Below are 10,052 nucleotides of genomic sequence, written 5' to 3'. Positions count from 1 at the left end.
TCACAAGGACTATGGCCCAGTTTCTATGCTGGCACAGATCACATAGGTTTTCTGCTCCAGAGTCTCTTATAAGAATGCAGTTAAGGACTCCTGGGTGAAGGCCTGATTAGGACATGATCCACTTCCCAATGTGTGTTGTCAAGATTCAATTTCTCATAGAATTTTAGATGGAGGATTATAGGTCCTTACTGGCTATTGGCTGAATGCAGCTATTTGTTTCTTGTCATGTGAGCATCTTTACTATGGTGGCTTGCTTATGAAAAGTAATGACAGAAGTGATATTCTGTCACCTTTGTGGTATTGCATGACTAGAATCAGGTCACTGGTGCAATACCCAAAGGATGTTACTAACAGCAGATAGAGACCAGTGGGGCCTATGTTAGAAATTACCTACTGCACCAAATTTATACAAATGCAATTAATATGGATGTAAACATAATATTTAGAAATTCAGTGCCTAAGCTATATGAAGGTAAGTGGCATATTAGATAAAATTTTAATTAAAACTATTTCACATATTACATATTTCTGTTACATATTTTAGTCATAAATAAATGATAGAAAATCAAATGTTTACCTATGTATTCCATTACAGTCATTATGATACTGATTTTCTTTCAACAAATGTATTCCTATTTCTGTTTCTGAATTTTACCATAGTTCTATTCTGACTCAGGCATATGTACAATTGGTCTCAATTTCCTTTATTATTATGTATTATATTATCTAAAAATTTTTGCATCTTAGAAGCTTTATCTTTGAGACAATAATATCTGTCATTATGTTTATATGCTTGCTTGTGGTTAGCGATTTAGCATATGATTTTAATTAGTATCTGGTTAAGCAAGTTGTCAAGAATTTCACTAATTTCATTACCCAATACCAATATGTGTGATAACAACTTAAGCCCACTCTAAAACACTAATTCTAATTCAGTCAAAAAATATTATGACATATAGATAGAGGGCTTAAGTTAAATTTTTAAAAATATTCAGTAGTTTTTGATATTTTGATTTACTTTTTTAAGAGATACATAATAAAAATATAATAATTTCTTTCTAAATGGCTATTTAAGAGAAGGTATCTAACTTCTACTTTAAAACTGTGTTATAGGGGCACCTGGGTGGCTCTGTTGGTTAAGTGTATGACTTCAGCTCGGGTCATGACCTCATGATTTGTGGGTTTGAGCCCCACTCAGGCTCTGTGCTGACAGCTCAGAGCCTGGAGCCTGCTTCGGATTCTGTGTCTCCCTCTCTCTCTTTGACCCTCCCCTATGCTTTTTTGCATGCTCTTTTGTGCTCTCTCTCTGTCTCTCAAAAATAAATGAACATTAAATTTCTTTTAAAAAAAAGACCAAAAGAAGCTTTGGGGATGTCATTGCTGGCAATTGTTTCCTGTATGAAAGGAAGCTCATAGCAAAGGTTGCTAGGGGAACAGTTACTTGGTAAGATCCTGGAAACATCACGAACAAACTTTCTCTATTAGATTCTTATTGCCACTGTAAAAAAGTACCACACACCTACTGGCTTAAAACAACACACATATGTGATCTCATAGTTCTGGAGATGGCAAGTATATCAATCTCATTGGGCTAAAAGCAAGTTGTCTTCAGGGCTTGTTCCCTCAGAGTATTTTAGATTAGAATCCATTTTCTTGCCTTTTAAGCTTCTAGAGATCATCCGCATTCTTGGACTGAAGAATTCTTTCTCCCATCACTGCAATCTTTGCTTCTGCTCTCGAAAAAAAACATTTCCTGTTTCTAAGTCCGATCTTCCTTCCCTTGTGAATACATTGGGTCCACTCAGATAATCCAGGATAATCACCCCATTTTAAGATCCTTATTTAAATTTTTATAATGTTTATTAACTATTTGAGAGAGAGACCAAGCTGAGGAGTGACAGAGAGACTTGGTTTCTGGTGATGTTGTCTGGTCCTTTCTAGTCTTTGTTGCCTTTGATCTTTTTTGTTTTGTCTTTTCTCCAAAGAGCCCCCCTTAAAATTTCTTGCAGGGCTGGCTTAGTGGTCACAAACTCCTTTAGTTTTTGCTTATCTGAGTAACTCTTTATCCCTTCTTTTATTTTGAATGACAGCCTTGCTAGATAAAGAATTCTTGGCTGTATAGTTTTTCCAATTCAGCATGTTGAATATATCCTGCCACTCCATTCTAGCCTGCCAAGTTTCTGTGGATAGTCTGCAGTGAACCTGATCTGTCTTCCCTTATAACAACTTGTTTTCCTTTGCTGCTTTCACAATTCTTTCCTTGTCTGTGTATTTTGTGAATTTGACTATGATATACCTTGGTGGAGGTCAGTTTTTGTTGAATCTAATGGGAGTTTTCTGTGCTTCTTGGATTTAGATGTCTGCGTTCTTCTTCAGATTAGGTAAGTTTTCTGCTATACTTTGCTCTCACAAAAGCCTTTTGTCCCTTTTTCTCTCTGTTCATATTCTGGGAACCTTATGATATGGATGGTATTCCTTTTATTAAAAATGATTATTTTTGAGAGAGAGAGACAGAGCACAAGCAAGGGAGGAGCAGAGTGAGAGAGGGAGACACAGAATCTGAAGTGGGGTTCAGGTCGTGAGCTGTCAGCATAGAGCCCGACATAGGGCTTAAACTCCTGAACTGCAAGATCATGACCTGAGCCAAAGTTGGACGCTTAACCAACTGAGCCACCAGGCACCTCAGATGTTATTCCTTTATAAGTCACCGAGTTCTCTAAGTCTTGTATTGTGATCTTTTGTCTTTGTTTCCCGTTTTCCTGTTTCATTATTTTCCATAATTTTATCTTCTCTATCACTGATTTGCTGCTCTGCTTCATTCATCCTTGCCATCGTGGCATTAATTCAAGATCACATCTAGCATTTTTAATTTCATCCTGACCAAATTTTATTTCTTTTGTCACTCCAGAGAGGGATTCTATGCTATTTTGAACTCCAGCTAGTGTTCTTATTATTGTGGTTCTCAATTCTAATTCAGACATTATGCTTAGAGCTGTGTTGATTAAGCCTCTGGCTGTCATTTCTTCCTGTTTTTTATTTGGGGTGAATTCCTTTGTTTTGTCATTTTAGAGGAAGAAATATTTAAAAATTTAAAAACTAAACACAAAATAGGAAATCAAATAAAGGAAGCTGGCCAGATATGTTTTGGTCTGCTTGTTGAAAGAAGCTTGATAGAATAGAGGGAAAAAAAAAAAAGAAAGAAAGAAAAGAGAAAAAAAGCTAAAATAGAAATTAAAAAGAAAAATGTATAATAAAATAGAATAAAATGAAATGAAAATGAAATAGAATAAAAACTTTTTAAAAATAGAAAATAAAGTAAAAATAAAAGAAAAATAATTTCTCTTTCTGTATCCAAGGAAGAAGAACAAATGAAAAAGAACAATTTAAGCAAAAATAGGAGGAAAAAAATAAATAGATGACCAGTAAACCAAATGAAACCCAAATGAAGCTACATCTAGTTTCCCCTAGAACTGAAACTAGGAAGCCCTCTACAGCCTGTACACTAAGCAGGTGGAGTGACTTGTGCTGGTCTTAGGGGATACGCTTGGAGGACACAGTTGCCCAGGGGTTGGTGAAATGGCTCCATTTTCCACTAGGTGGCATCACTTAGTCTAGCTTACTAGAGTGGATCAGTGTGGTGGGTATGCACATGAGTGCACATGCACATGCATGGGAGAGGTGGAAATGGCTTCACCCACAGAAACTTTTCACTCTCACTAACCCATTTTCAAGGCCCCCTCCATTGTTTCAGGACTTTGTCCCCTCCCTGCCTCTATCCTGTGTTCAAGCTGTCTGCCTGCCAGATGGCACCTTCCTCCAGAATTTTACCTCAGATGGGGTTATGTTTCAAAACCTCATACCTCAGAGACCCCTACAGCTGGGACCTGAGCCCACTCTTTGGCGGAGGATCTCACTGAGCAATGGCTTACCTCAGAAAACATTTAAGCAATCACTCAGTGGCAGAGGTTCAGAGATTATAGCAAATCACAACACACAGCCAGCGCCAGGTTTCACCACACCCTGGCATCATTGTCCCAGTACCAGCAAATGTGGCTGCTCTCCAGGGGTTGACCAACACCTTTGCCTGTGGGGAGGTCATATGGCCTCTACCAAATGCACTCCAAGCAGGGGAACTGCTTCTCTCCATGTGGCACATGGGTCCCTCAGACCCTGCTGACTGCTCCTGGGGGTTTGCCTGCCTTCCTCACCAGTGCACTGCCGGGACAGAGCTCCAGAACTTCAGACTCTGTGCTCCACTGTTTGTAGAATCCTGGTGGTATTGAAGCCCTCTCTGTTGTTACCATCGATGGTTTTGGGGAACAGATTTCTTGTTCAGTCCCTTCCAAGTGTTTTCACTCTCTCTCTCCAGCTACTTTCGGGGACTGCTTTTCTTGCATTATCCCAATGTGCCACAGAAAAACTCCTTACCCCCTGCGCTTTTCTCTCCTCTAGTTCACCTCTCCACACCATATACCTGCTGAGTTCTGTGGCTCAGGTTATGCAGTGGTTGTGTTAATCCCAAGATCAATTTCCTAGGTGTTCAAGGTGGTTTGGTCCTGATCTAGCTGCACTTCAGGGATGAGACAAATTCTGGGTCTCCCTGCTGCTCCGCTGTCTTCACCCCTCTGTCTATATTTAATGTTAACATCATTCTTTTTACATCAGATGTTTATTTTTACATTCTTTACCACTTACTGAATTTATACATATAGATACTTCTAAGTCTTTAATGAGTCATGACTATTACTCCTTAATTGAGAATCTATTCATTAAGAACACAGTGGATTATAACACCTTTTTCTCCAATTAAAAATTGCTTAATGTTTTAAAGCATTTGTTTTATTTTTCACTATTAAACATTTTATCTTGTAAAATTATATTTTTACAATTTCAAAGATATATGTTGCCTTAACCAGGTAGCCCACTTCTGGAAAGCTGATTAAAAGTATCTGCTCCATTGTATTATTTATAAACAAGGGTTTATTTTAATATGATGATAAGTTTACTTTATGTTAACCTCTTTGTCAACAAATCAGGAAAACAGAAGTTGCAGCATTAAAAAAGACAGAGTGTATTGTCTGATGCACACTGAATTATTTATTTGACCTTTTGGACTATAAGGTACTTATTCTCTCTTAATTAGATACTATTCAAATTAGGGGTTTTTACTTTTGGACATGTGCTTCAGGATAAAACAAAATGAGGCTATTAGTTTTCATATATATGTATATGTATACTAATTTATTTCATTGGAAGATGTTTACTGATTTAATCATTTACTAACAGAATATTTATTGAATGTGTACTACTTACCAGACACTGAGGATAAAACAAATTGCTGCTATGGAACTTGCAATCCATTGTCTAATAAGTATATAAATACAAATCTGTCAATTAATTATAAAATACTACAAAGATAAAGCAGAGAAAGTGCCCAGAAAGTAGAGATCTGAGAGAAAGAAGAGTAATAATGCTTATAGTTGCTTTTATAACTTTTAAAATTATAGAATTTTAGGTTATATAAGAGAGTTAAGAGATCATTAAGTATAAGCTCTTTATCTTACAGATGAAGATACTGCTGCCCAAAGTGGGGAAGGGAATAAATCATCCAAGATCTTATTAGATCTATATATTGGCAAATTTAATTTTGAAGCCAAATCATGTATTTCTAAATACAGTGCCTACTGTACATTACTAACTACTTCCAGAGTATTCCAACTTTGCTTCTGAGTATTAGAACTGAGGTAAAAGGCCAGAACCTTTTATCTTGCACTCCTCTTCCTATCACCATGTCAAAAGTAGTACTGTCCATTCTTTAAGGTTTTTAAAAATTTTTTTCATATATTTCTTATAGTTTCTATCACATTATTCCTTACTCCACATTTAGTCATTTGGACTCTCATGACTAAGTCTGAAGAGTAAAAGATATGTTAATGTGTGTGTGCATGCGTGTGTGTATGTATGTGTGTGGTCACTACATCAAGTAGTTTAGTATAGAATAAAAATTTGACACCGAAAATATATTTGATGCATTTTATGAGGCACTTTGTCAGCCAGGACTACTGTAAGAAATGTTCCAAAAATAAAATAATTTACAAAGATATTTTGACTCTGTGTCTCCTGCAGTGCTTTCATTTGAGCCCCAGGAAGCACATGTTTACAAAATGGAGAAGACCTCAGGGAAAGATAAGTAGAGTTGAACTGGCTCATTTCTTTGTGTTCTTAAGATCTAAAAATGAATCTTCAGCCATAAATGAGGATTGAAATCTCTATTGACTTCAAGGGCACATCTGGGCTATAAGGCTGTCATATGGGCTAAAATTTATCCTGAGTACAAATTGGAGTTCCTAGCCATGAGAAAAAAAAATTTTAGGGTTATTTAAAAATATAATCAGTCAACTGGAAGCTTATTATTGTGTATTCAGTAACCATCTGTAGTCAATAAAAAACTAACAGTTGGCTTACATATGTGGAAGCACACTGATCACTTGTGTTTTGTGTCTGAGTTGTTCCTATGCCCATGTGCACTTGTTTATCCATGCCCAAACACTGTCGTGTAGATTGCAAGAGGCAATAAGTGCAACGTTAATGAGATATGTAATACACCTGCAAGCAAGTATGTTCAGATTGTTAGCCACATTTTCTTTAGAATGATGCTTCTATTAGTCAATGAAGGTATGCCAGCAAGTTTATATCTGCAAGCCCAACTTTAGTCACAAAAATGAAAAACAGAAACACATAGATGAATATGGCCTACATGTAACTTTATTTCATGAAATTTTAAGTTTACATCAGGGTTGCAAAACTTTATAAATGGTTTCAGGAATTACAGTGATTCAGTATAAATGAAATCACAGCTGGCATTGATGTAAGACTGCTGTGAAGAATAGCTTTGCTTACAGGTGCTACTATCACTTGGTCAAGGGTTGTTTAAAGTAGGAGAAAGTCTATGGAATAAAAGTAATAAATAGTGGAAATAAATAATAGAGAAAACTATTGGTAGAGCATAAAAAATATAAAATCCATTAAAGTAATAACAGTTCAATCTACAAATTTTCTCAAGGTATCTTGTAAAATAGCTCTGCATGATTTCTCTTATTTTCAGATATGATGCTCTATATAAATGGGTTCAGGTTCTGTTACTGGTATGGTAAAGTGAAAAGCTTTATCTGCCATCAGAAAACCTGCAGTCAGAAAACAGGAGTTGTCACTATGTGTGAATTTGAGAAATATCTTTACCTCTGTGATCAGCAGTTTCTTAATTAATAAAAAGAAATCATAGAATAATAACTCAAATACCTTTACCTTAGAAGTAAAAAGACTCAGCCTAGAGATAAAGTAATTTGCTTTAGGTTGTCAACTGAAAAATTACAGCTGAGGCTAAAGTTTATATTTCCAGGCATTCAGTTTAATGGGGTTTTTTTCAGGGCTTTGCTCTTCAAAGTATGGTCCCTGAAGGGACAATATCAGTGTCACTGGTGAGCTTGTTAGACATGCAGAAACGCTGTTTAGATTCCAGAACTAGTGACTCAGAATCTGCATTTTAAACAGATCTTCTGAGTTGGAAAAGCAACACCTTGCAATTTACTGCCTTCTCACTCCATGGTTGATGTGGGGAACAAATGAGTTGATAAATGTAAAACAAACTATGCTCAATTAGAGTTTAATGCAATATAACTGTACTTAATGGTACCCCTAAAAGTGCTTTTAATTCAAAATTTGACAATGAATAAGAATGCCATTGTATAATTTTACCAATATATTCACATTTATCAAAACTCCATATTCCACTGAATTAAAAACTCTTCCAAGTCAAACTGACAATAACTATTTTAATTAAATATTCATGGAGTATGATGCAGTATTTAATCTACAAAAGATTTCATCCATGAATGCTAGAAGAGTTACAGAATTTATATTTTCTCTCCCTCTCTCAAAATTTGTTTTATGATTAGGTGCAAGCAAAGTTATAATCTAATAGGCAGGAGGAAATTGTGCAAGAAGGTAGCAAGGGAAATAAGTTTTCACACACTCATTTCTGATATATTCAAAGGAATGCATAGTTTTTAAAGTGATAAGAAGAGTCGTACCGATTTTAAATTCTCACAGTTTAGATAAAGAAACTTAAATATGACAATTGTATATTCCTTGAAATATGTATCTGAACTTCCTTTCTGCTGTAGGCTCAAGTGGCTGGTGATGAGGTGAGCAAGAGCAGGAAATCTGGGAAGATGGTGCTGGTCTGGACCAGACACTACTCCAGATGCAAAGCGGTCATTGTGCAGAACATTGGTGATGGCACCTCAGACCAGCCTTACAGCCATGCCCTAGTGGCTGAAACGGACTGCTATCTCTGCAAAGTGACAGCTTCCATGGGCAAGAAAAAAAAATCACCAAGAGGTCATGTAACTAACCAAGAGGTTTATAACTAACAGTCACCTCATGCCCACAAGGCCCTCTGTAGATATCCCCTTGGACAAAACTGTGGTCAAGAAGAATATCTTCATAGACCTTGCTTTTAAATGCAAGGCCCAGAAGAGGCCAAGATCAAGTTCAAGAAAAGGTACAAGACTGACAAAAACAAATGGTTCTTCCAGAATCTATGTTTTAGATATGTTTTGTTTCAGTCATTAAAAATAACAACAACAAGAACAAGAAATGCATCTTAAGTGCCAAACACTGTACCTGAATAAGTACCAAAAAATATTCCTTAGAAAAACTGGGGGGAGGGGAGTTGGGTGGGACAAGGCAAAAACTATTTTTTTTCTTGTCACCTAATAGAAGAAAGAAGGAAATGGGACTGGAAAACTGTTATCACTGAAGAAAAATATGTCAACAAAACTGAAACTTACGATTTCTTTGTCTTAAAATAATTTTGAGATGAAGAGACAGTCATTTGAGAAACACTGCACCACTATGACTAAAAAGAAGTTTCTGCTCGTCCAAATAGTGGACAGAATACAGTAAAATGCAGGCAGTATAATCTTTATTGTTAACGATGCAGTCAAAAATAAAAACAACAGGGAGCCTTAAAAGAAAAAAATACAGAACAAATTGATGAAAGCCGACTCTATTTAATAGTCTTAAAATAAGTGCAAATGTATGAAAATGTAATAAATAAGATATTTTAAGTGATTTTGATTCTGGAGTGTGATAAATAGAATAATGTCTGCACAAAGATTTCTACTGCCAAGTCACTGGAATCCATGAATATGTTGTAGAATATTGCAAATGGAACTTTGCTGATACATTTAAAGTTATAGATTTTAAAATAAGGACAATATCCTGGATTATAGAATTCATTTCATATCAAAAATGCAGATTTTATGTGGATGCAGAATTGCTGTAAGTAAAACATATCTATAGACTCTAATATGATTTGAGAAAAAGCAAAGTCATTACATGATAACATAAAGCAAAAGGGTGGTAAAGGATCTAAAGCTGGAGATGTAAGGCCAGCAAAGGACAGTCTGATAAGAGGTTTGGCTTAAAATTGTCAAGCTAACAGGAGAAACAGCTTCTGCCGACTAAGAGGCAGCAGATGAGTTCCATTAAGAGAAGATACCATTAAGATAATGACTGAAGAGAAATGATATCTGCCCAAACATGTTTTTAATACAGATGAAAACACTGTATTCTTGAAAAAAAATCCATAAAGGCCATTTATTAGTAAGAAACAGAAGCAAACACCAGGTTTATGGTGAGGGTGGGCTAACTCTACTGTTCTGAGCAAATGCAGTCTGGATGATCATCAGGACTGCCTTTACCTAAAGCTTCTAACCCTTCAGCCTCAAAGAAATAGATAAACACCAGCTGCTAGTCTTTTGGTTGTACAAGAAAAAGATCTGGATAATGAGAACCATTTTTCTGGATTGGTTTCATTAATGCTTTGTCTCTGAAGACAGGAAGTACTGTTCCTGTAAGGGACCACCTTTTCAAATTCTTTTGATGTTGGAAATGGCCCTGGCCACCCAGAACCTCATCAGTTCAACTCCATTGGCACCAAAGTGGCCTACATGCCCCCAAACACAACATATTTACACTAAGGGAGT

At 36.1% G+C, this 10,052-nt stretch overlaps 1 pseudogene; it reads left to right on the top strand.

The window, feature by feature from the left end:
* The first annotated feature begins 466 nt into the window (after positions 1-466).
* LOC115293478 lies at positions 467-8,669 on the top strand (annotated as a pseudogene).
* The last annotated feature ends 1,383 nt before the right edge of the window (positions 8,670-10,052 follow it).

The sequence above is a fragment of the Suricata suricatta genome, chromosome 6 (genome assembly GCF_006229205.1).
Source record: "Suricata suricatta isolate VVHF042 chromosome 6, meerkat_22Aug2017_6uvM2_HiC, whole genome shotgun sequence".
NCBI classification, from domain to species: Eukaryota; Metazoa; Chordata; class Mammalia; order Carnivora; family Herpestidae; genus Suricata; species Suricata suricatta.
Note: the sequence above shows the minus strand (reverse complement) of the source record. Positions and strands in the feature narration are given on the sequence as shown.